This window comes from Grampus griseus, assembly GCF_964374135.1.
Source record: "Grampus griseus genome assembly, chromosome: 11".
In the NCBI taxonomy this organism is placed as follows: Eukaryota; Metazoa; Chordata; class Mammalia; order Artiodactyla; family Delphinidae; genus Grampus; species Grampus griseus.
In genome coordinates, this window is record NC_139005.1 from 80,519,300 (window position 1) to 80,546,916 (window position 27,617).

The 27,617-nt window shown below is 37.9% G+C and overlaps 1 protein-coding gene across 18 annotated transcripts in view; it reads right to left on the reverse strand.

Moving 5' to 3' along the window:
* Nucleotides 1–27,617, reverse strand: part of ANKS1B (ankyrin repeat and sterile alpha motif domain containing 1B) — a gene marked incomplete at both ends in the record, with an annotated part of 1,159,914 nt that overhangs the window by 171,648 nt on the left and 960,649 nt on the right. The gene's annotated exons all lie outside the window — the stretch shown is intronic.

Sequence of the window (27,617 nt, forward strand, 5' to 3'; positions counted from 1 at the left end):
GAGCAAGAGATATAACTTGTAGGCACCTGAAATATATTTAATCATCAAGTTCCCCAAAAAGCAGAAGAAAAAGAATTAATTTCAATGGGAAATAGAATATGTTGAAAGCTCAGAAAAATGGAAAACAATCTAATTAGGATAAGAAGAGATGGGATACATCAGAAATAGTGTCGCTGCAAATTATCAGATTTATAAAGTAATGTGTAAATCAGCAGGGGAAGGAATTCAGTGGGTTTTAATAAATTTGGAGAAGTTTGTAAATAGTGCATTTAAAATTAGTCATGGATCCAATAATCTCCAATAGAGCAGTGCCAATATATGATCTGAAGATATGAAATAACAAAGAAGCATTCTAGTCCTTGAAGTAGCCAAATCTGAAAATCATAGAAAATGGTAAGGCAAAATGTTGGCAGAAGTCTTAAAACACAGCAGTAACATTTATGGAGATGTCTGCACCAGCTCTCTGTCAACATATGGAGAACTGAGGAAGGGCTACGGGATTTCAATGACACCCCCATCACCACCATCTGGAGATAAAAATCCTGCAGTAGATTTTGTTTTAACTGTGCTATATTACTGATGAACTTTACATTAATGACAAGGTCCTAGCCAAAGTTCCCTTGGGCTGCTAACTATAAAACTGTTTACTGCTTGATTCTGGGGTTAAAAAATGGATTTATGCCTCTGTGAGGAACAGCTGTCATTGTATTTGTGGAATCAAAGGGTCAACATGATGAAAATGAGATGATTCCAGGGTTTTCAGGGCCCTAAAGAAAGCATTACACAGCCTGAGAAGGTTTGGATGTGCTTGGTACTGGTTATAATGTAAACCGTGCTACCCCAAGAAACTGATTTACACATTGAGATTATGAGCACAAATCTTTCCCCAAATATTTACTGAGTAAAAACAGAGTGAGTGGTTCCTTAGGAGGAGCAGGGGCATGAGTTGGATTACTTTTGCTGTAAGAAATTAATGCACTACCTGGGACTACAATCAATTTGGAGATTGTGGTCTTTTAAGCAGAAGATAGCAGTTGATCCCAGGTCAATGAGCCACTGGATTCATGCCAAATGAGAATTCTCCATAATGCTCCCTGCAGTCTTAAGTGTGCAAAGGAGATGAGGTCACAAGTGTGTTCTATGGTTGACCTGCTTATTGCCCTAGAAAATCAACTCCCCTATCTCCTACTCACTGCCACAAACTGTCTTCCTGTGGTTTGGTTAGAGCTAACCCTCACGTTCTTCCTGCCCACGTCATTTCTTACAAGCAAAGGGAGAAAGGAGCATATGATCCTGACCTTTTCTACTTCTCTAGCCTCAGCTCTAGTCTCTCCGCACTTGAACGCTTTGATGCATTCCCAGGGATGCCTCGACGTGGTGCTTTGGCCTTTGGGACTCTCACTGCCTTTAACATCCTTCCACCAGTTTTCTGCCTGGAAAACTGTTCCTCTTAAAAGCTTTCCCTAAAAATAACAGCAAACACACAGCACATCCTTGGTACCAGGTACACTTCTAGATGCTTTATTAAACATTTTTCTCACCAGAGCCCTACGAAGTAGGTACCAGTATAATCTCCATTTTAGAGATAGAGAAACTTAAAGGCAAAGAGGTTAAGACATTTATTCAAGGTCATTGGTAGGTGGCAGAGCTGAGATTATGAACCAAGGCAGTCAGGCTTCAGAGCGTGTGTTCTTCACCACTACTCTGAGAACAGTGGTCCCTAGAGTGTGCACTGGCAGCATGAGCACACACCATCAGACTGCCCGCACTGTGGTCATGTTTGTAACCCTCTCCTCTTTCCATGCTCTCTAACTACAATTAATCCTTCAACACCCAACCCAGACAACCATTTTCTTTTTTTTTCCCTAAGCCTTCCTGATCTGGCTCCCCCAGCTGAGTAAGGTGCACCCCGCGTAGTCCACACCGTGCTTCTCTCTGTGCTAGAGCACAACACCATGTGCCTGTTTACTTGTCTGTCTTCCCCATTAATCCATAAACTCTTTGAATACAGGGATGGTCCAAAATGTTATGGCAAATAACACAGTGCCTGGCATATAGAGCCGTTGCTTAACCAATATTTGTCTGTTCAGTTGGACGGACGTTGGTGCTGAGAAGTCCCCATTTTGCAATTCTGGTTTCCAGTTTTTACAAGCTGGTTAAGAACAAAAGGGACTCTATCACAAATCCCAGGAGAATCACGACAAATGCTTAGCTCCAGTTCAGAAAGAAGGACTATTTATAGCTCAGGGGCTCAACATGACCTAGACTTAATTTCTCCTCATGGCTTAGATTTGTAGAACTAAAGACTGGAAAGACGCTTGGAGATCATTTAGTCTAGGCTTTGCAAAGTGGTGGCCTTGAGATATGTTTTATTTGACACATTATTATTTGTATTTTTATTAGAACACCTTTAGGCAGGACATTTACTCTTTATTTCTCCACTTTCTGCACCATATCCTATCATAATATACCACTTCATTCATTTATATCATCCGCCTGACCTTTCAAATGAGTATCTCAAATGAGTATGAGATATCTGGTTTTAGTCCTACCCATATTTTGATTCCCTTTACAGCAAACCTCCTCAGGTCTGTACTGTGGTCCCCAATTCTCTCATTAACTCATTCTAGTCAGCTGTCATTCCACCCTCTACTGATGTGTCAAGATGACCAACGACCTCCATCTTGCTAAACTCAGTTTCCAGCTCTGACCTGAGACCCTTCTCCTTGATTTTCAGGACCACATTCTCCTTGTTTTCCTCCTACTTCTCTGGCCTCACTTTCTGTCCTCTTAATTTCTGTCCTCTTAATTCCTCTTCATACTCTCGACCTCTAAATATCAGATGGCCCAAGGTGCAGACCTTGGTCTGATTCTTTTCTCAATCTATACTCACTCCTTGGGGATCTTGTACAGGCTCATGGCCTTACAGACGGTCAACATACTTACACTTCCTTAACATACATCTCCAGCTCACTTGGCTGTCTAGCAGGTCCGCCAAACTTATCATGTCAAAACATAAACTCCTGATTTCCACCCCCAACTGCTCTTCTTACAGTCTTCCTCATGTCTTTTAAGGGTACATCCACCCTGCCAGTTGCTCAGGCCAAAATCCATGGGGTTGTCACTCATTGCTCTCTATTTTTTTGCCATATACAAATTCTCAGCAATCACTTCTTTACTCAAATCCTCCAGCACCCAGTTCTTTCAGAATAAAAGCCAAAGAACATCTTCACTGTGGCCTACGGAGGCCTTGCTATTCCACCCCTGCTTTTATTTGACCTCTTTTCTTACTACTGTCCCCCTTATTGACCTGCTTCAACCACACTGGTCTCCCTGCTGTTCACTGAACACTACAGGCCCGCCTCTGACTCAAGGTCTTAGCATTTGCTGTTCCTTCTGCCTGGAACATACCCAGCCCCAACGTTCCCCCATCCCCCAGGTCTCTCCATGACTACGCAAATGAACCTTCTCACTGGGGCTTTCCTAGGTACCCCCTGTTTAAAAATGACTCCCCTACACCAGGATTCTGTGGCCCTCCTACTCCATCCCTTTCTGTTTGACTTTTCGCTAAAGCATTTTATTACCCATTAACATACTATATGTTTTATTTATTTATTTTGTTTGTCTATCTTTTCCTACTAGAATGTATGCTCAGTGAGGTCAGGAATTTTGTCTTCCTTGTTCACTGCTATATCCTTAGCATCAAAATAGTGCTTAGAACATAGAAGGGACTTGTTATGGGTTGAATTTTGTTCCCCCCTCCCATTCATATGTTGAAATCCTAACCCTCTGTACCTCAGAATGTGACCTTATTTGGAATTAGGGTCATTCAGATGTAATTAGTTAAGATGAGTTGGAGCAGGGTAGACTCCTAATCAAGTATGACTGGTGTCCTTATGAAAAGAATGCCATGTGAAGAGAAAGAGACAAGCATAGAAGGAAGATGATGTGAAGAGACACAGGGAGGAGATGACCATCTTTTCCAAGCCAAGGAGAGAGCTCTGGAGCAGACACTTCCTTCACAGACCTCAGAAGGAACCCACATTGCTGACAACTTGATTTTGGACTTCTTGTTTCCAGAACTGTGAGACAGTAGAATTCTGTTTTTTTAAGCCACCCAGTTGGTGGTACTTTGTTATGGTAGCCCTAGCAAACTAAGACAGTACTCAAAAATATACTCAAGGAAAATGCCTGGATGAATAAATGAGTGAATTAATTTTTCCAGTGAAAACAACTGAAGCACAGTGAGGTGAAGTAACTAACCAGTAACACAGTGGTGAACTGGCAGAATCAAGATCCAGCTTTCCTATCTCCCCATCCAGCTCTCAGTCACCACAACTAGATGCAACTTCAGTCTGTCTAGCACACACTGAACAATCCTGTGCTGAGGGTGAAAGGGATCTCTGGAGCTCTCTCACCAGGTCTTGGGTCTCATCTTTTCTGCTTTCCTACTTAACACCCCTCCTGTCATCACATATCCTGGATGCACTGTGGCTGGACAATTATTGTGTCTTTGCTAATTGTTCTGATCTCCTCTCAGAAGAAAGCCCTGTGCATGACTCTTTCATTATTCAGGAAGCAACAAAAATTGTAGTCATAATACATAGGAAAAAAGAATGATTCACTGCTGAGCCATTGAGCCACAGGGAGCAAAGCAAGGTTTCGGGCAGACAATCAGCTAAGATAAGTCACAATGATGTCACAGCAGAATATACAAATACCTCAGTGCGCTGAGCCAAAAGAACATCACAACGAAATCAGCTTACTGCTGTGTCCTCTTCACTACATCTGTGAAGAGCTGCTCTCCATTCTGACAGCCACACTTACGGAAAGGCAATAAAAGGAGATGGTGGGAGGTGGCAATCTATCCAACATGTTCCATGGAGGAAGAAATGATTTCAAATTGCTACAGTGTAAATGAACATTAGTCACATAGAAACATTCTGAAAGAGGTCAAACGTGTTTGGACACTTACCAAACAGGTCAGGGACGGTGTTTTCTTTTCCGAATGGAATTACAGTGAGACATGGGGCATGAAAAACTGATGAGGGCCATCAGGGATGATATTCAGAATATTTAACAAAACAGAGACAGCGTAGGCCATCAACTGGCCAGCAAAGCCTTGTCAGTACGCGGTAGTTGAACCTGGTCCTTGGTGAAACTCACTTGGCTAGAATAGCAGAAATACTCTTAACCTCTTTGACCCCTGGTTTAGTTTATTAATCACAGAGTGAGATATCACCATCCATTTCTCAGTGCTATTACAAAGATTAAGAGATCATGTGTGTGAAAATGTTCGGTACATATCAGGCCCTCAATAATAACAGCAAATATTTGTATGTCATTATATACCACATATTGGCAAATGCTAATTTACTTAACCCTTACAACAATCCTAAGATTCAACTATTATTATAACTGTCTTACAGATGGAGAAACTGATGTATAGAGAGGTTAAGCAACTTTCTCAATGTCACACAGCTCACAAGTGGCAAGACTGGGCTTTGGACCCAGGCAGTCTGGATCCCAGGTCCTCAATATTCATCCTACATCACCCTCATAAGTGACAGGGCCCTCCCTGCCCAGTCTATGCTCCAGGGAGCCAGTGCCGCTGCAAATCCAAAGTTTCACTGACTCAATGTCTCAAATGAAAGTGGACAGTACATCACTGTCTGGTGCCCAGTGATTTATTAGTCTTTCTTTCTATGTCTGCTCAGCCTCCATGTGCATGAAGAGGGGAAAAAACAAAACCCAGTCAAATTAATACAAAAAGTAGATCATGAGTTTGGGAGACTTTTGTTTGTTTTTTTTATTTAGTATCAGCTGAACTACACTAAGCATTCAGGGTGAGGAGTTATTTAGCCCAGCTAACGAATCTCTTGATAATATAAACGTCTTATAGCTCTGAGCTTAGCAAGTAGCTCTTGTCTGGGGGCCACTTAGTGAAGCAAATCCTGCGTGAACAAAGGAGGAATGAGACTTGGGAGAAAGAGGAGGGGAGGAGGGTGAGAGTGAACACTTGTTGAACAGCTACCTCACGCCAGGCATCACATTATTTCCATTAATTCTTTTAACAGCTCAATCATTCAACAAACGTGTACTGAATGCCAGGCACCATGATAGGTGCTGGGGTTACCAAATTAAACAAATCTTGGTCCCTGCCCTTCTTTGCAAAATGAAGAGAGAAAATAAGCAGAGTAGCTATTCAAATTCAGCGTAGTGTTATTTTAACGTCAGTATACACAGGCAGTGGAACTATGCTACACAGGCCAAGATGGTACCGGGTGTGTTTACAGTCCCCACATAAAGGACTCTTTCCTGACAGGGCAGCAGTGTTCTGGGCTATGTGATGCCACCACTGCTCCTCCCTGCTGCCCTCCTGACCTCTTCACAGAGAAGGTGGTAAATTGGCTAAATGAGTGAGATTCTCTCCCGCAGGAGTTTATGTTTGGAGGCAGAGATAGAGTCAGTTATTTGGTTGTAAGGACAGAAACGGAGGAGATAATAAAAAATGACTCCGAAGTAGAACAGAAGGAAGCCCGGGGGGGACCGGGCGCAAGCAGAAGTCCTAAGTAAGCAGACGTTATGAGTAAACAGAAGCTGTGAGGCACAGAAAACACAGAGTAGGGCGTGAGGAAGCTAGTTGGTAGCAGGAAGAGAATGCATCAAAGCAGAGTATACCGTGATACATGTACCACGATTTATTTAACCATCCCCCTCACGTTAGATCATTTTCACTTTTTCTGTATCACAAGAAATCCTATGATGAATATCTTTTGCATCAATATTTGTAGAATTTTTGATTACTTCCTTTAACATGTTCTTGGATCAAAGGGCATGCACATGTGAAAGCTCTTGAGACACATATGAATCATTTTTTGCAGAAAGAGAATACGTGTACTGATTTATCACTCCCTTCAGTTGTATATGAAATCGTCTGTTTTAGCCCATTATATTATACCAACACTGAGACTTGATCAATTAACCATTTTAATTTTTTTTTTCTTTTTTTTTTTTTTGCGTTACTCGGGCCTCTCACTGCTGTGGCCTCTCCCATTACAGAGCACAGGTTCCGGACGTGCAGGCTCAGTGGCCATGGCTCACGGACCTAGCCGCTCCGTGGCATGTGGGATCTTCCTGGACCGGGGCACGAACCCGTGTTCCCTGCATCGGCAGAAGGAATCTCAACCACTGCGCCACCAGGGAAGCCCAACCATTTTAATTTTTATCTCTCAGTTATTTGCATCATTTTTTATAGGCTATGGGGTATTTTTATTTCTTCTTTTGTGAATTGAGCTTGTTCGTCTTTTGTCCATTTCATCTATTGGGGCATTCATATTTTTTTTAGTGATTTCTAAGAACTTGTCACATTTCAAGACCAATGCCCACTGACATATTTTGCAAATACTTCCTCATACTTTTTTGTTTGCCTTTTATTTTTTTTTCAAGTAGTCAAATTTATTGATATTTTCCTTTTTTTTTTTCCTGAGAAAATATTTTTCTCCTTTCTAGACCAGTAAAATACTTGGCTCTGTTTTTTTTTTTCTCCTAGTTTCAAAAAATGTTTTTGTTTTACATTTAACTCTTTTGTTCACTTAGAATTTATTTTGGTGTATTTGAGTCTTTAGGAAGGAAAAATTTGAACAAAATTAAAAAAATGGAATTGTGTGATTCTGTTCCAGAAAGATCTCAGCCGTGTTAATGCTAGTTCTCCAGTAGAGTCAACCATCAGTGACTTCCAATAACCAAGGCAGTGAATAGAGCACACACAGAGCCATTGAAGTACACAGCCAGGGAAAGCATATGATCCAGGGCAGGGATATCACCATTTGTGTGCTCTGTACAGAACCTTCTCTTACTAAACAGCAATCATAGTTACTGAATAAGAATAATTCAGCCTACTTGAACTCTTACAAAGGGTCAGTAACTCTCAGTTCTTAAGCTGGATCTGTACTGATTTACAATGGGACACTTAAACAACGCTGTACCTCCTGGACTCTAACACCCACTTTCCAATTGCTTGTCTTTCAAAACTATCTAATTAGATTTCTTAAAAAAGAGAACTCTTTGTCATTTGGGAGAAATTTTTCTTCTCTTTTTTCAGGTTGTCCTTATTTAGCGCCCAGGGTAACTTAAACTTATATTTTCAGCAGATCTTTTTCAAAGTGTGCTGGCTGGAAGGAAGCTAGTTTGTGAAGTAGTTGACTATATTTCGAACTCAGCTGTTAGTGTATATAACACAACACCAAGTTCCAGAGGAGAGTAGGGGCACACTCTAAAAAGTGACCACACTCTAGATTTTCCATTTCAACAATGGGAAACTTTAGGAATTGGAAAAAGTCTACTAATTCAACACCCAACTCCCGGAAAATAATGGTGTATTACTTTTCTGGGGCTGCCATAACAAAGTACCACAAGCTGGGTGGCTTAAACAAAATAGAAATTTATGGTCTCACAGTTATGGAGTTTAGAAGTCCGAGATGTGTTGGCACATCCCTTCTGAGGGCTGTGAGAGAAAATCTGTTCCGTGCTTTTTGATTAGCTTTTTGTGCTCTGCTGGCGACCTTCGGCATTCCTTGATTTGTAGCACCATCACCTCCATCTCTGCTTTAATTGTCACAGAATATTCTCCCTCTGTGCATGTCTATCTATAAACTTCCCCTTTTTATAAAAGGACGCCAGTCATATTGGAACAGGGCCCACTCCAGTTACCACTGTGTAACTGAGTGTTACACAGTTACCTGTGTAACAGGTAACTCCAGTTACCACCGTGTACACTGAGTGTAACTCAATTATATCTGTAAAGAACATATTTCCAAATAAAGTTACATTCTGAGGGGCTGGAGGTTAAGACTTCAACACAGGAATTTTGGGGGACACATTTCAACCCATAATAGGTATGTAATACAATATTTATTGTACCAATTCCTCTGACACATTGGATAGAATACAGGCATCTGGGAAAACAAACAGTGTTTCAATCCTAGCTCTTATTAGACCTGGAACGTTGTGAAATTTCCCTGAACCTGTTTCCTTGTCACTAATAAAAGAGCTGGGTTATGGTAAGGATTTACTCATCAATTCAACAAATGACTGCACACTAATGACTGCATACTATTATTAGAATAACCTGGGAGATAATAGTGCTAACCTAAGTATTAGTAAATAAAATTAAAATGTAATGGAAGTATTTTTGTTAAATAGGTTTTTATTAATAGGATGTATTTCTATGTTTATGATATAACTATTTACATTTGACTATTTACATTTGACAGGCTTTGGGAGTATTTCAGATTTGGTACCATATTTTGCTTGTGTAGAGAGATGATAGAAACTCCTGGTATTCTTTATCACTTAATGGCTCTCCAAACTTTCAAAGATATAAAAAATAGCCTGGACATGCAATACGCTTATAAATGGAGTAGACTCAATGGATCAATCCATGTTTTCTTCCTTAATATAGATGAAGCAGTAACTACAGTTTGTTCGTGTAACTACAGTTTGTTTATGTAAACTTAACGTTTACTTTTTGGAATATGTGATCCACTTTGAAACCAAGTAAAAAATCATGAATTGATATTTCAGGAGAATTAGTAATATTTCACCATTCACTAAATTTGATGTTTTATTAGCTGGACCATGCTTCCTACAACACTGCATTAGAAAGAAATATCTTTTTAGGCTGGGAAATATGCCAGGGAGAAAACTCATCATTTAGAATTAGAAGCTTCTCAAAATCTCCTTTCTCAAACATTTGCCTTTCCTGGGATCAGGGAACCTTGTTCTCCCTGATAAGGTGTTTCTTAGAAGAATCTGTAAGGCAGATTCTGTAAGGATTTTAAACTTTAAAAAATTATTGTGAACTTTCACAGTGGAGTGCTCGTTTCCAAAGAAATCATACACAAATTTCCGTATTTATGGTTAGTGCAGCGTGGAGGTTCTGGAGATCCTTTCTTAATCTGGTTTTCCTGTGATTTAGAGGGGGTCATGCCCAAGAGATGTCCGTAGATCCCCAGGGCTCACTGAAACGCAGTTTGAAAGCCACTGTGTTAGAGCTCGTCCTACAGAGGCATGAAGGCATCTTACCAAGCACGTCTTCTACGCCCTGATATTATAAAGTAAGCATCACAGAAGGGGAAATCAAGGAAGAGAAAGGGAACAATATTTGTACACGTGTCCTGTGATTCACCTGGGAACTCTGGCAGACAATGATTTCTGATGACCACACACAGGCTTCTTTTCCATTAGGCAGGGAGGATTTAGTTTTAAAAACTGAGTTTAGGACACACATATCAGTTTCTCTAGGGAGTACTCACTGATTCTACAAATTGTGTTGTGAAGCACCTGCTTTTACTTCCATAGTCACCTGTTGTTGCACTGATAACCTGTATTGTATGGATAATTTTGCTTATTAGTTGGATCCTCTAGTAAGCAAACTCATTGGGGATAGGGGTCATGATTTATTCATTTTTATATCCTCGGTGCCTAATCCAGTAGCCGGATAATAATAAAAACAGCAATAAAAATTATTAATGGATTAATAATAACTGGTTCATAATTAACAATATTTTTTATCATTTTAAAAGCACCTGGCAATTTGATCACAGTGCCAGACACTGTTCTATGTAGTCCATATATGGTATCTTATTTAATCCTCACCCAACCCAATGAAATAGATCCTATTACCAGCATCTCACTTCATAGATGAGAAATCTGTGGCATGGAGAGGTGGAACAACTTGCCCTGATGTCATGCAGCTCAGTGGAGAAGCCAAATTTCAAACCCAGGAAGCCTGTTCTTCCTAATCTGTTGTATGATATCATTCAACAATATTTTTTGAAGACGCTCCATGTGCCAGACACTGTTCCAGGAACTGAGGAACATGGTGATCAAAACCAAGTCCTTGTTTTTGTGGAGTTTACACAGTGACATGCTTTCTAAATATGTGCATAGTAAATAATTTGTTAAATGAGTGAATTAAAGATTATCTTTATAAATTGGACAGCCACGTGTAAATCAATGAAGTTAGAACACACCTTCACACCACACACAAAAATGAACTCAAAATAGCTTAAAGACTTAAATATATATCAGACATGACACCATAGACTCCTAGAAGAGGACATAGGCAAAACATTCTCTGACATAAATCATACCAATATTTTCTTGGGTCAGTCTCCCAAGGGAATAGAAATAAAAACAAAAGTAAACAAATGGAATTATTTTAAAAAATAAACAAATTGGACCTAACCAAACTTACAAGTTTTTGTACAGCAAAGGAAACCATAAAAAAAAAAAAAAGAAAAGACAACCTACGGAATGGGAGAAAATGTTTGCAAATGATGCAACTGACAAAAGCTTAATTTCCAAAATACACAAACAGCTCATACAACTCAACAACAAAAAAACAAACAACCCAATCGAAAAAAGGGCAGAAGACCTTAATAGACATTTCTCCAAAAAAGACATACAGGTGGCCAACAGGCACATAAAAAGATGCTCAACATCACTAATTATTAGAGAAATACAAATCAAAACTAAAATGAGGTATCACCTCACACTGACCAGAATGGGCCATCATTAAATAGTCTACAGATAACAAATGCTGGAGAGGGTGTGGAGAAAAGGGAATCTTCCTACACTGTTGGTGAGAATGTATTAATAAATTGGTACAGCCACTATGGAGAACAGTATGGAGGTTCCTTAAAAAACTAAAAATAGAGGTACCATATGATCCTGCAGTCCTACTCCTGGGCATATATCTGTAGAAAACTATAACTCAAAAAGATACAAGCACCTCAATGTTCATTGCAGCACTATTCACAATTGCCAAGACATGAAAGCAACTTAAATGTCTACCAACAGATGAATGGATAAACAAGATGTGTTATATATACACAATGGGATTCTACTCAGCCATAAAAAATAATGAAATAATGCCATTTGCAGCAATATGGATGGAACTAGAGATTACCATACTAAGTGAAGTAAGTCAGAAAGAGAAACAAATACCATATGATACCTACCACTTATATGTGTAATCTAATATATGAACTTATCTACAAAATAGAAACAGACTCACAGACACAGACATAGAGAACAGACTTGTTGTTGTCAAGGGGAAGTGGGGAGGGATGGGCTGGGAGTTCGTGATTAGCAGATGCAAACTATTCCATATAGAATGGATAAACAACAAGGTCCCACTGTATAGCACAGGGAACTATATTCAATATCCTGTGATAAACCATAAGGGAAACGAATATGATAAATAATGTATATATATGTATAACTGAATCACTTTGCTGTACACCAGAAACTAACACAACATTGTAAATCAACTATACTTCAATAAAAGAAATTTTTTAAAAAAGATTATATTTCTGGGCCTCTCTGGTGGCGCAGTGGTTGGGAGTCCGCCTGCCGATGCAGGGGACACGGGTTCGTGCCCTGGTCTGGGAGGATCCCACATGCCGCAGAGCGGCTGGGCCCGTGAGCCATGGCCGCTGGGCCTGCGCGTCCGGAGCCTGTGCTCCCCAACGGGAGAGGCCACGACAGTGAGAGGTCCGCGTACCGCAAAAAAAAAAAAAAAAAAAAAAGATTACGTTTCTATTTTTACTATCATTTCACAGATGAGGTGACTAAATCCCAGGGAGCCAAGGAACTCTTTTAAGGTAACAAAATTAGTCTGTAGTAGAGCCTGATTCAAACTCACTTCCATAATCCCAGATCCCTTGCCTTCAAGTCACTCTATCTAAACTATCCAAAGCAATCCACACTTATTGGATGGGCTCTATTTTCAGAAGATTCTCAGGGATAGGGATAGAGATTTCAGAGCATCTGCTTTGCCTCTAACTAAACTTTGCTTTATAAGTATTTGCTTATACTAAGTCTGTTTCTTCTTATTTGATGCTCTGGGGTCTGTGACTTCCTTACAACTTTTAACATGTACACCAGCCTGGCCCAAGTGCTAGATGGATGAATGAAAGTCGTCGTATGATGCATACTGGGAAACGCAGTGAGATACATCATGCCTGTCTCTGCCTGCTCTGTTTTAGCTTCTGTGCAAATTTCACACCTTGGAGAACAGAGGAATAAAAGCACACTGTTCACTCAGATTGTTTGAAGAAGGCACTTTCAGATGTGTTTCAAAGGCTGGGCTTCTAGATCTGGATAAAAATCTGCCAGCTGTTGGGACTGTTGTCTGATGAGTGTGGAGACGTATCTACTCCAAAAAGCCACGAGTATTACTAAGCACACAGAACACTTAAATCCTGGTCCACTTACCTTATCAACTGCTTGCGGCCAGAAACAGCTGGCTGACTTGCAATGAACCCTCGTTAGAAGTGTATCTTCAAACCATCTATCTCAGTGCATACTTTATACCTGAAACTCTACTGCTTTACTAAGTGCTAAGATAATTACATTCCACAAGAGTTAGACAGCAATTTCAGCTGCTTGTAGAAGCTGTGAATGGCAGCAAGTTAATACAAACTTCAATTTTCAGACAAGATCCAGGACATGTATATAATGTACTTGGCTATTCCAGGGAGGCAAAAAATAATTACTAGGACTTGTTAAAAGTATTTCTTTATTCCTTCCCCAGCCATCAATTCTTTCTTTTCTCCTTTTTACATTCCCTTTCCCTCTCTCTCCTTCCTTCTTTCCTGTCTCCTCTCCCTTCATGCTTTCCATTTCTCAACAAACATTTAGGGAGCATTTACCACATGTCAGAGTTTATACCATATGCCATCATGAACCCAAGTACTGAGCTAATACAGTTCCTGACCTCAGCAAACTCAAAATCTAGATAGAATCGCAAAGTTACCCGATGGGGCAGGCTTGTAAACCTCTTTCTGTGAGAGCGGTTTGAAGGAACCATCTTAGATCTCTTGAATTCCTTCAATGATTTTCCTCTTTGCTTGACCACTGTTTTTCCACCTGGGATTCATCCTACTAGTCACATTACTGTATAATGTTATGCTACCCCTTCAAGTAGCTCAGTGTGTTTTCTATAGATTCTGTCAATTATTGCTGTATTCTAATGAGGTTTTAAGGCAAATGCTTGACGTTCAGGAGCCTTTTAATTATACAAGGAACACCACCTGACTCCCACTGTGCCATGCCTACGTATTCTAACCTCCAACTCAAGAAGCAGAGAGGGTGGGGTGATTTGAGAAAGTTATTAGATGACCCACTGCTGGGATCCGTTTGCCTGCTTTGGTTGAGTCTGTTTAAAGACTATGCTCACCGAGGAAGTTAATTTGAGGAAAGTGATTGTAAATGAGGAGTATTTCCATCTATAAAGATGGCAACTATAAGGATTAGTTTGAAAGGATCTTTTTGACATTTAGTATAGAACCGTCCTTTCAGTGAGCTTGAAGTTCTAGATTTTAATCAATTCCAGTCTGAACCAAATTTCTATACTTTTCAGGATGGATCTTAAAGGAAACAACACCTGCAGAGCAAAAATATTTTCTTCCTATAACCTCAAGCAAATGTGAGGGATGTCTGGTATTGCAATTTTTTATTACTTCAAGATGTCAAGAAGGAAACAATGATTCAGTTAGTCCTTTCTTTTTGCACATTGAGAATTACTCTGCAATTGCTTGGTGCTGGTGTATCTACCCTCCAGTGGCATTTCTGCTTGAGCACGGTATTTTTCATTATTTAGAGTTTTCTGTCATTTTATTTTGTGATGTTAATATTTAATAATGTCATATCCCAAGATATGTCATATCCCAATAATGTCATATCCCAAGATAAAGTTTGTGCAACTTTAAAATACACACATCTTGTCCTTTTAAATAACTTTAACCTTTTATTCCTCTCGTGCTCTGAATATAATGGAATCTATGTGCTTTTTAGTGAGGATTTTTTGATCCCTGGTTCATAGCTGTCACTCATTGCAGGCTTTCCTTTGACAATACAAACCCCTGCTCCCTGTACATTGATTCTATTTACTTCATCAGAAAGGTAAGTGTAACTATGTCACGCCGTAAAAAAAGGAATTAAATTGATACAATTCTCTCTTGAGATCTTAACATGAATGTTGTTGTATACACACTTAAGTTCTGATTTATTTGTGGACTTTTTGTAAAAATAGAATTTTCTTAGAAATTTCTGAAAAAATATGGCCGTTCTTATTATGCATAATAGATTCCCCGAGAGTTCCTCAATGTCTAGGAGGAGCTTCAATACCAAAAGACGAACTACTGGTGCATGAAGCGAGGCCTTAGTTTGCTTGTTACAAAAAATTTAGTTGATAAATCCAACATTCCTTAAAGGTTTAGTTTCCAGTGATTTCTGTTCTGAAATTCACACACAAATGCAAAAAAAAAAAACATATTTCCTACTTGAATATAGTAGGCATGCTATAAAAACAGTGAATTTGTAGAAACCACTTTTGGGTAAATGATAACATTGTTGCTGACCACTTTATCACTGCTCCCAGCCACCAATCAATATTTGAAGGAAAACAAAATCTACCTTTGACAATGGAGGGAAAGTAGGGCTTTGTTTCTTTATTAAGAGAAAGCAGAGCCTGACACAGTTATCATTTAGTTCCCTAAATAATAGCCGTTTCTCATTTTTCATCTTCCCTACTTTTATCAGAACCATTTATTTTCTTTTAATGCCTTCCTTCTCCTTGTCCTTTTTTGTTCTTAATATCTTTGGGGGACACCAAAGGAGTCATTTATTTCTGCATTCATTAAAAACAGGTTTATGCTTTGCCTTCTTGGTCTATTCTCACTTGGGCTGCAAGTAAGCAGCACATGTGAAAGCAAATGGAGAGTCAGTCACGGTGGGCCCCAGACTTAGATGCTGCCACAATGCCTAGATTCTCCCTATTGCTCCCATTCTTCCCTCAGGACAGGAGAAAAGGAAGCAGCAGGGCTCTAATGAAAGCAAGGAGTCACCACTGCAGTGCTGAGACTGCACAGCCCCCAACTTCACAGAAAGGCTTGCAACATAATTTCAAGCTTAAAGGCACCAGTAGTCCCTCCATGTTGCTATTTTTCACACATTACCAGAGAAAAACCTTCCAGTGTCTAAAAGAAGTGTCATTTTTATTCACTGTCATTTATTTCTTAATAAGTTAGATAATACAAGTTTTAAGAATATATACATTTTTTCCTCATGGGGTTCTATTTCTCTTTCCCTCTCTATTTTCTTCTATACAAAATGGCTGTATTTACTTTTGAACATACATACTAACTCCAAGTGTTTTTTGTGTATTTGACTTTAGGAAACCCAAGTGGCTTCTCCCAAGCCCTCTGTCTCTCATTTCTATTTTGTTCCCTATGGGCTATTTTTACCTTGTTCTTGTGCACCACCAACCCAAAGAAGGACACATTGCCTTAGGGACACAAACACAAATGTGGAAGGGGTATTGTTAGTTTTATTCTGAGATCGTGCAATCCCTTTGTGAAATCCTAGATGTCTAATGGTGTCAGAAGGAAATTTCCTTCTGTGAGAGGGCTTTGAGGACTTTTGTAAAGGAATTCAGAATCAAGGCTGGTTCCTTTTGTTTCTTAATTCACTAAATAGCCACAACCACATGGGGAAATTATCCCCGCACTGCCAACTGAAACAGTATTTTGAAACAGATTATCAAATAATAGTGCAGACTAATTTCCATAGTTCAACGAGTAGGAAGGCAAAGTACATTATTTGCTAATGCAAATGCTGAGTCTGTTCCAAAAAATTTAATATTCAAAGTCCAGATGGGATAAAGAGACAAAAAAAGTGGTTGCTTAACAATTTTCCAAACCAAAGTGACCTGTAACACACAAAATACAGTTCCATTATGTGCAACTGACACATTCTTTGTTAAGAATAATGAACTACAGCAGAATGGCATAATGTAGAACTTCCCATGTGAACCTTCTACATAAGAACGGAAAGAGGACATTTCTTAAACAGTCCTGTCTACCGCTTGCCTTTAGGAGGGCTTAATGGCTATTATTATTCATAGTGACAATATGAAGCTAATTGGTTTATAAGGAAGCAGCAGCAAATACTGATGGTGAGATTGGGGTATATAAAGGGAGAAATAAAAATCTATATTCAGGCTACATAAAAATGATGCTTCAAACATAACTTAATCCTGATATTTTATTCATAAATGACAAATTTGTTCACTATAGTGAACATTCCCTAGGTGTCTCATCAAATGCCATCTCTCAGCTGGTGACTCGCAAATTTTTACACCCAGTTCTGACTTCTCTCCTAAGCACTAGACTCAAATATCCAAATGCCTACTTGGCATCTGTACTAGTACAGCCAGTAGACATCTCAAATTTAGTATGTCCCAGACCAAACCCCTGATTTTTCCCTCTGCCCTTCTTCCCTTTCTCTACTGTCAGCACCACAGTTCACTCAGTTGCTTAAGCTCACAAACTAGGAATCAGCCTTGATTCCTTTCTTTCTCCTAGTAATCTCTTTAAAGTGTAACTTAAATACAAGTATATTTCACCAGCTCACCAGACACCACTTCATCCAGGCCACCATAATCTCTCCAATAAATTAGTCCCCTTTATTCTACTCTTGTCCCTCTAGTGTCCATTTTCATACAGGTAACCAGTGATCTTTGAAAATGTAAATCAGATGATGTCACTTCCTTGCTTAAGTTCCTCCAATGGCTTCCCTTACCCTTACTTACAGTAAAACTAAAACTCTTTACCCTAATCCACAAGCATTATCTGACCCATGCGTCTTTATTAGACCTCATCTCTTATCACTCTAACCCTTACTTTACTCCCAAGCTTTCTTGTGTTTCTTTGAAAAACTTAATTCCGTTCTTGTCTCAAGGTATTCAAACTTGCCATTGCTCCTCTCTGTGTTTGCTGCTCCTCAAGACTTTGGATGATTTGCTCTTATTTCAGTGACTTATTTCAGTGACTGTGCCCTCCTCAGAGATGGCTTCCCTTGACTATCCCTACACAGCCATCTCCTAAACTCCAGGCTCCAAAGCTCTCTCTAAAGTATGTATCCCAACCTAAATCTATATTACATATTTAATATTTTTTCTCATTGTATTTCTTCCCCCCAAGAATGTAAGCTCTATGAGGTTAGGACTTACTGTCTTGTTCACTGCTGCACCCCCAATGCATAGAACAGTGCCTATCATATAATAGACACTCAATAAATATTTGTTGAATAAATTAATGATTGAATAATTTCTCTTCTTATGAAGTTTCTATGACTTTACATTACCTAAAGAACTAAAGGTCCAATTTCTTAGTCTTCCATAGCCCATGCCTTCCTTAGCTAAAGTCCCTCACTATCTTATGTCATGCTCCCTTTCCAGGCATAACTTCTTCCTGGGCATTAGTCACCCTGCACCACCAGGTCTCAATACTTTGTGGGCTCTAGGGATGCCTTCTTTTCTTCAATGTCCACTCTCCTATTCTGTGTGGCAAATTACAGCCCATAAATCATCCCCAGCTCTTATGTCATCTCCTTCTCAGACTTCTTGCACTAAATTAATTCCTCCCATCAAAATTTGTTATTATATTTATTATAATAAATACCACATCCCCAGGGCATTTGTTGAAACAATCAGCAGCAATTGTTTAACATCACAGCTGCCAGAAGCAGTGATACTAGTTAGGGCTAAATAGAGGATGACCAAAAACTTTATAGGAAAAACTGGAGAACAAAATGTCCATAGGAAGGTTTGAAATGCTCCAACATATTCCTGGTAATTTAGAAGGCCATGTATACGTACAGGGCTGTGTATATACTCAGGAAAGACCTGGGAAGGACCTAATCTCTCACCTCTGGCTGACCTTGAGGCTATGTGCAAGCAAGATATTAAGGGTAAGGCAGAGTTGTAAATTGCCTGCTAAAACATTAAAGGTATGCTCCAATACACACCCATAGCCCCTTGGTAATGGCTAAGGTCCAAAGCATTTAAGGAAATATCTGTCATCAGCTGACCACTCAGGTAACTGAGCATAGATATCCATTGCTCTGACAGAGAATACAGAGTTACATAATTTGTCCAGGAAAAACACTAAATAAGCAGCATCAACAAACAGCATCACAACAAACCCTAAGGAGTAATCTGACTTCCAGAGTGCTACATTATATTATTGAAAATATGCAGAGTTCAACAAAAACTTAAGAGACATGCAGATAAAGAGAAACACATGGCTCATACACAGGAAAAAAAAGCAGTCAACAGAAACTGTCCCTGGATGTTGGACTTAATAGACAAGATTTTTAAACTACCCATTGCAGATATATTTAAAATAACTAAAGGAAACCATGTCTAAAGAAGTAAAGGAAAATATGAAAATAATATATAACCAAATATAGAATGTCAATAAAGAGATAGAAACTATTAAAAAAATAGTAATTTTGGAGTTAAGCAGTATAATAACTGAAATGAAAATATCACTGAGGGAAGGCTTTACAGAAGAAAGAATAAGCAAACTTGAATATAAGTCAATTGAGATTAATAAATTTGAGAAACAGAGGAGAAAAGAATGAAGGAAAACAAACAGAATGTCAGAGACCTGTGGAATGCTATCAAGTGTACCAACATATATACAATGAGAGTCCAAGAAGAGAGAAGAAAGAGAAAGGGGCATGAAGAAATAATGGCTAGAAACTTCCCAATTTTGATGAAAAAAATTATCAGCAGATCCAAGAAGCTCAATAAAAGCAAGTAGTACAAAGTCAAAGAGATCCACACCTTGACACACCACAGTCACACTGTCCAAAGACAAAGACAAAAAGAGAATATTGAAAATAGCAAGAGATAAGTGACTCATCAAGTTCAAGGGCTCCTCAAGAAGATTAGCAGCTTCTTCTCATCAAAAGCTAGTGTCTAGAAGGCAATGGGATGAGATATTCAAAATGCTGAAAAAAAGACTACCAACCAAAAATTTTATATCCAGCAAAACTATCCTTTAAAAACAAAGGATAAATTAAGACATTCTCAGATAAACTGAGAGAATTCATCATTGGGAGACCTGTCCTACAATAAACAGTAAAGGGTAACCTTTGGGATGAAATGAAAAGACACTAGACAGTAACTCAAATCCACATGAAGAAATAAAGAGCACCAGTAAAGATAACCAAATTTATAAAAATAAAAGACAGTTTAAATGTATTTTTTGCTTGTAACTATTTTCTTCTTCAGTCTAATTTAAAAGACAGCTGCATAAAGCAATAATTTTACAACTGTGTTGATGGATTTATAATTATGAAGTTTAATTTGTATGACAATAACAACACAAAGGAGGAGAGGAGGAATGAAGCTATACTGGTGCAAAGTTTTAGATATAACTGAATATAAATTGGTATTAATCCAAACTAGATTGTTTTCAGTTAAGATGTTAATTGCAATCCCTAGGGCAAACCCTAAAAACACAAATTTAAAAATACAGTAAAAGAACAACTAGGAAATTAAAATGGTATACTAGAAAATATCTATTTAACATAAAAGAATGCAGTAGTCAAAGAATAGAGGAATAAAAAGACATGAGAAAAATAAATACAGAAAACAAAGAGCAAAATGACAGATACAAATCCAACCTCACCACTAATTATAGTAAATATGAATGGACTTAACACTCCAAACAGAAGGCAGAGAGTGGCAGAGTAGATTTATAAAACATGATCTAACTATATGCTGCCTATGGGAGGCACACCTTAGATTAAAACATACAAATAGGTTGAAAGTAAAAGGATGGAAAAAGATATACCATGTAAACAGTAACCAAAAGAGACCTGGAATAGCTATACTTTCATCAGACAAAATAGACTTTTGAACAAAAATTGTTACCAGAGACAAAAGAGGGAATTTTATAATGATAAATGGGTCAATCCATGAGGAAGACATAATAATTATAAATATGGAGGTACTTAACAACAGAGCCCTAAAATTCATGAAGCAAAAAATGATAGAATTGAATAATAATAATATCAATAGCTGGAAACATCAGTACCCTGTTTTCAATAATGAAAAGGACAAGAAGGCAAAATCAACAAGGAAACAGAAGATTTGAACAACACTACAAACCAAACATAACAACATCTATAGAACACTTTACCCAACAATAGTAGAATAAAAAGTCTTCCCAAGTGTATATGGACTGTTTATCCAGGATAGATCATATGTTAGGTCATAAAACAAGCCTTAATAAATTTAAAAGGATTTAAATCCAGCAAAGTATATTCTCTGACCATGGGGACTAAAATTAGAAATCAATAACAGAAGAATTTTTAGAAAATTTGAAAGTACAAATACATTAAATAGTACACTCCTAAATAACCAATGGGTCAAAGGATAAAAGCACAAGGGAAATTAGATAATACTATGAGATAATGAAAATGAAGATCTATCATACTGAAGCTTATGGGATATAGTTAAAACAATTATTAGAGGAAAATTCATAGCTATAATGCCTATATCAAAAAAGAAAGATATCATATTAATAACCCAAATTTCCACCTAAAGATACTAGAAAGAGAAAAGCAAACTAAACCCAAAGCAAGAAGAAGAATGGAAATAATAAGTATTAGAGTAGAAATAGATAATATAGAGAAGGGTAAAACAATAGAGAAAATTTGAAAAATTTAAAGTTCATTCTTGGAAAAGATCCAGAAAACTGACAAATACTTATGTAGACTGACTAAGAAAAAAAGAGAGAATACTGAAGTTACTAAATTCAGAATGAAAGAGGGAACGGAAATAAAAACTATCATGAGCAAATTCTGTGAACAACTGTATGCGAACAGATTAGATAATCTAGATGAAATAGACAAAAGAAGGCACAATGATTGAAATGGACTAAGAAAAAATAGAATATTTGAATATAATAAGAATAGAGATTAGATTAATAATAAAAAAAAACCTCCCACAAGGAAAAGTCCAGGCCAAAATGACTTCACTGGTGAATTTCACCAAATGCTTATAAAAGAATTAACACCAAACTTCAGATGCTCTTCAAAAAAATAGAAGAGGAGGGAATACTTTCAAACTATTTCTGTGAGGCCAGTATTTCCCTGATACCAAGATGAGACAAAGACACCACAAGAAAATATCTCTTAAGAATATATATGAAAAAATTCTTGAGAAAACATTAGCAAACCGAATCTTGCAACATAATAAGAGAATTATACACCATGAACAAGTGGAACACATCCTGGGAATGCAAGATTATTCAACATACAAACTTCAATCAATGTAACATTTATATTATATTATATTATATTATATTATATTATATTATGTTATGTTATATTATATTAATAGAATAAGGGACAAAAAAATGACATGATTGCTCAGTATACAAACTTCAATCAATGTAATATTACTATATTACATTAATTATATATTATATTAATATTAGATTAGAGGGCAAAAATGACATGATTATCTTAATAGATGCAGAAAAAGCATTTCACAAAGTCCAACATTCCTTCTTGAAAAAATCACTTGATTAGCTGCGAGAATTAATGTGAATTGCAGGACACATTGATCAAGGTACATGTAAAAGTATGAGATTAGATCACTCCCTAACACCATACACAAAAATAAGCTCAAAATGGATTAAAGACCTAAATGTAAGGCCAGAAACTATCAAACTCTTAGAGGAAAACATAGGCAGAACACTCTATGACATAAATCACAGCAAGATCCTTTTTGACCCACCTCCTAGAGAAATGGAAATAAAACCAAAAATAAACAAATGGGACCTAATGAAACTTCAAAGCTTTTGCACAGCAAAGGAAACCATAAACAAGATGAAAAGACAACCCTCAGAATGGGAGAAAATATTTGCCAATGAAGCAACTGACAAAGGATTAATCTCCAAAATTTCTAAGCAGCTCATGCAGCTCAATAACAAAAAAACAAACAACCCAATCCAAAAATGGGCAGAAGACCTAAACAGACATTTCTCCAAAGAAGATATACAGACTGTCAACAAACTCCTGAAAGAATGCTCAACATCACTAATCATTAGAGAAATGCAAATCGAAACTACAATGAGATGTCATCTCACACCAGTCAGAATGTCCATCATCAAAAAATCTAGAAACAATAAATGCTGGAGAGGGTGTGGAGAAAAGGGAACCCTCTTGCACTGTTGGTGGGAATGTAAATTGATACAGCCACTGTGGAGAACAGTATGGAGGTTCCTTAAAAAACTACAAATAGAATTACCATACGACCCAGCAATCCCACTACTGGGCATATACCCTGAGAAAACCATAATTCAAAAAGAGTCATGTACCAAAATGTTCATTGCAGCTCTATTTACAATAGCCCAGAGATGGAAACAACCTAAGTGTCCATCATCGGATGAATGGATAAAGAAGATGTGGCACATATATACAGTGGAATATTACTCAGCCATAAAAAGAAACAAAATTGAGCTATTTGTAATGAGGTGGATAGACCTAGAGTCTGTCATACAGAGTGAAGTAAGTCAGAAAGAGAAAGACAAATACCGTATGCTAACACATATATATGGAATTTAAGAAAAAAAATGTCACGAAGAACCTAGGGGTAAGACAGGAATAAAGACACAGACCTACTAGAGAATGGACTTGAGGATATGGGGAGGCAGAAGGGTAAGCTGTGACAAAGCGAGAGAGAGGCATGGACGTATATACACTACCAAACGTAAGGTAGATAGCTAGTGGGAAGCAGCCGCATAGCACAGGGAGATCAGCTCAGTGCTTTGTGACTGCCTGGAGGGGTGGGATACGGAGGGTGGGAGGGAGGGAGACGCAAGAGAGAAGAGATATGGGGACATATGTATATGTATAACTGATTCACTTTTTTATAAAGCAGAAACTAACACACCATTGTAAAGCAATTCTACTCCAATAAAGATGTAAAAAAAAATAATCACTTGATGCTAGATAAAGGCCAGCCATATACCAATATTGCACAGTTAAAAATCATACTTAGGGGCTTCCCTGGTGGCGCAGTGGTTGGAGTCTGCCTGCCGATGCAGGGGACACGGGTTCCTGCCCCGGTCTGGGAAGATCCCGCAGGCTGCGGAGCGGCTGGGCCTGTGAGCCACAGCTGCTGAGCCTGCACGTCCGGAGCCTGTGCTCCGCAACAGGAGAGGCCACAACAGTGAGAGGCCTGTGTACCACAAACAAACAAACAAACAAAAAAAAACCATACTTAGTGGTGAAAGTCTGCATGCTGTCCCCCTAAAATCAAGAACAAGACAAGGATGTCTGCTTTTGTCATTTCTACTCAATATTATACTGCAAGTTCTAGTCAGGATAATTAGGCAAGAAAAAAAAAAGATGCATCCAGATTGAAAAGAAAGAAATAAAATGATCTCTTTGCATGTTATATGATTGACTATATAGAAAATTCTAAGGAATACACACACACAAACACACGTACACAAACTACTAGAACTAATCAACAAGTTCAGCAACGTTGCCTGATATAAGGGAATACAGTGTATTTCTATATATCATCAATGACCAATTTGGAAATGAAATTGAGGCAATTCTTTGTACAATAGCACCAAGAAGAAAATACTGAGGAATAAAGTTTTAAAAAGAGATGAAAGACTTGTATACTGAAAACTACAAAACATCATTGAAATAAATTAAAGAAGACCTAAATAAACGGGAAGACAACTCATGTTCATTCATCAGAAGACTTAATATTGTTAAGATGGCAATACTCCCCAAATTGATCAGCAGATTCAGTTCAATTCGTATCAAAATCTCAGCTGCCTTTATCTGTAGAAATTGACTAGCTGATCCTAAAATTCACATAGAAATGCAAAGGACTGAGGAAAGTTAAAAAAAAAAACCCTCAAAACTTTTGAATATGAAGAACAAAGTTGGAGAATTCACACTTCCTGATTTCAAAATTTACTATAAACCTACGGTAATTAAGATAGTGTGGTACTGGCATAAGGATAGAAATATAGATCAATGGACTAGAATAGAGAGCCCAGAAATAAACTCTTACATGGTCAACTGATTTTTGAAAAGGGTGTCAAGACAATCCAATGGAGGGGAAATGAGGTTCTTCAACAAATGGTTCTGGGATAACTGGATATCCACATTCAAAAGAATAGAGATTAGATTAACAATAAAACATTCAAAATGAATGAGCTAACAATGGAAATGAAATTTAACCTACATTTCCAGTAACATAAATGAAAGAGCTAACACCATAAAACTCTTAAAGAAAACACAAGAATAAATCCTCATGACACTGAATTTGGCAATGGGTTCTTGGATATGACAAAAGCACAAGTGACAAAAGAAAAAAATAAATAAATTAGACTTCATGAAAATGAAAAGCTTACATGCTTCAAAGGGCATCATCAAGAAGATGAAAAGGCAATCCACAAAAATGTAGAAAATGTTTTCAAATCGTGTATCTGATAAGAGACTTCTAGCTAGAATATATAATTAACTGTTACAACTCAGTAACAAAAAAACAACCCAAGTAAAAAATGAGCAGAGGATCTGAATAGACGTTTCTTAAATGAAGACACACAAATGACTAATAAACACATGAAAAGATGCTCAACCTCATTAGTCATTAGGGATTTGATTTTCAAATCAAAAACACAATGAAACAGTTCTTCACACCTACTAAGATGACTAAAATAAAAAGGACAGACAATAACAAGTGTTGACAAAGATGTGGGGAAATTTTAACCTTCATACATTACCGGTGGGATTGTAAAATGGTGTAGCCTCTTTGAAAAATAGTTTGGCAGTTCATCAAAAATTAAATTTAGATTTACCATATGACCCAGCAATTCCACTTCTAGGTATATACCCAAGAGAACTGAAAATATATGTCTATACAAAACTTTGTACATAAATATTTATAGCAGTAGTTTTCAAATAGCCAAAAAGTAGAAACAATCCAAATGTTCAAAAACTGATGAATAGATAAACTGTGTTATATGCGTACAATGGAATAAAAATTTGCAAATAAAAGGGAATGAAGTACTTATATATACCACAATTTGGATGAACCTTGAAAACATTATGCTAAATGAAAGAAGCTGATCAAAAAGATCACATGTTGTATGATTCCATTTATAAGAAATTTCCAATATATGGGATGGAGAGAGAGAGGAACAGGGAGTGACTGTCAGTGGGTATGAGGTTCCTTTTTGGGACAGTGAAAATGTTCTAAAATTAGATAGTGGTGATGGTTGCACAATTCTGTGAATACACTAAAAACCACTGAATTGTACCCTATAGAAGAGTGAATTTAATGGTATGTGAATTATATCTCAGTAAAGCTATTATAAAAAATGATGTTGTGTAAATTTGGGCACTCATGTTTTTCATCGGGATATATAATATATATATATATTATACATCGTGATCTATCTATCTATCTAGCTATATATTACACTAGTGGGACAATTCAGAAGTTACCTTGCTGGCAGAAAATGATGGTGACAGCAAATGACATTTGAGGAATGGCTTTTAAGGCACCAGGAACAATAGCCTGAGGATAATCAGAATTGTTAGGGTATTCTCCTACCCTGGGAAGTGAAATCAACCTGATTCTGTCCATCACGGACACTGGTGACTTGAGTTGTTGATGAATGCTCTGTAAAGTTTAACATCTCTTGCACTTCATAGAGCCCAATCAGCAATATCTTTCAAACTCAAGCTATTTTGAACATAATTAAAGTAGAACTTTAAAATTAGAGAAACTTGGGGGCTTCTGGTCACTGGCCAAAGGGGAAAAATAATTTTTTAGGGCCTGAAAATTTTATGTAGGGTTAAAAGAAAATGACTTCTTTAGATGAGAATAATGGAGAGGCAAAATAACCAAAGTTGAGGTTTTGGGTAAATACAAAGCAGCAATTTAATAGAGACTCCTTTCTCCTGTTTTCTGTTAGGATTATATTTGGGGATAATACACCTTCATCAAATAGTGGCTTTATACTGCACGGATAGGTTAACTCTAAAATCTGACATAGAATACCCTGTATTACAGTTTAAAATTTATATTGATATCCTGTTACAGCCATGTCTTTTGCCTCTGGGGAAAAAAAGAACCCAAATTTCATCGTATTATGTTGTCAAATATTTCCTAGACACTTCTGTATATGCTAGGAAGGAAGTGCGGCTTTCTTAATCCTGCCCTTCATCACTGCATTGGCCCCCTCAAGTTTAACCTCTCTGTTTTCTGATTGGTTTCTCAACAATCTAAACCAAAATACTATTTCTTTAAGGAAAGCGTAAGAAGGCACTTTTCCCAGAAAGAAATTGGTGCCCCAGATTATACTTTCATAAAGCCTTCTGTTGATTACTGGGAAGGGACATACCTGTGCACCTGATCTTAACAAGCTCTAAATCTGTATTGTGTTGTTCAGCGTCTGCCTGACAGAGCTCAGTCCAATAGTGGAAAAACCACACCAACCTCATCCTGGCTTTCACTGGCTACAATCCTCTCCCACCTCTCTCTGCATTCTCCCCCTTGTCTTGTCCTTTTCCTACAGCCTCCAGACCCCAGCAGGGGACCACGGGGAATTGCAGACTGGCACTCTGTGCTCTTCCTGTTTTGTGTGCAGCTTCTCTTTGCATTTTCCCTACTCTGGTAGGCAGCACTCATCAATCAGTCCTGCAGCTCC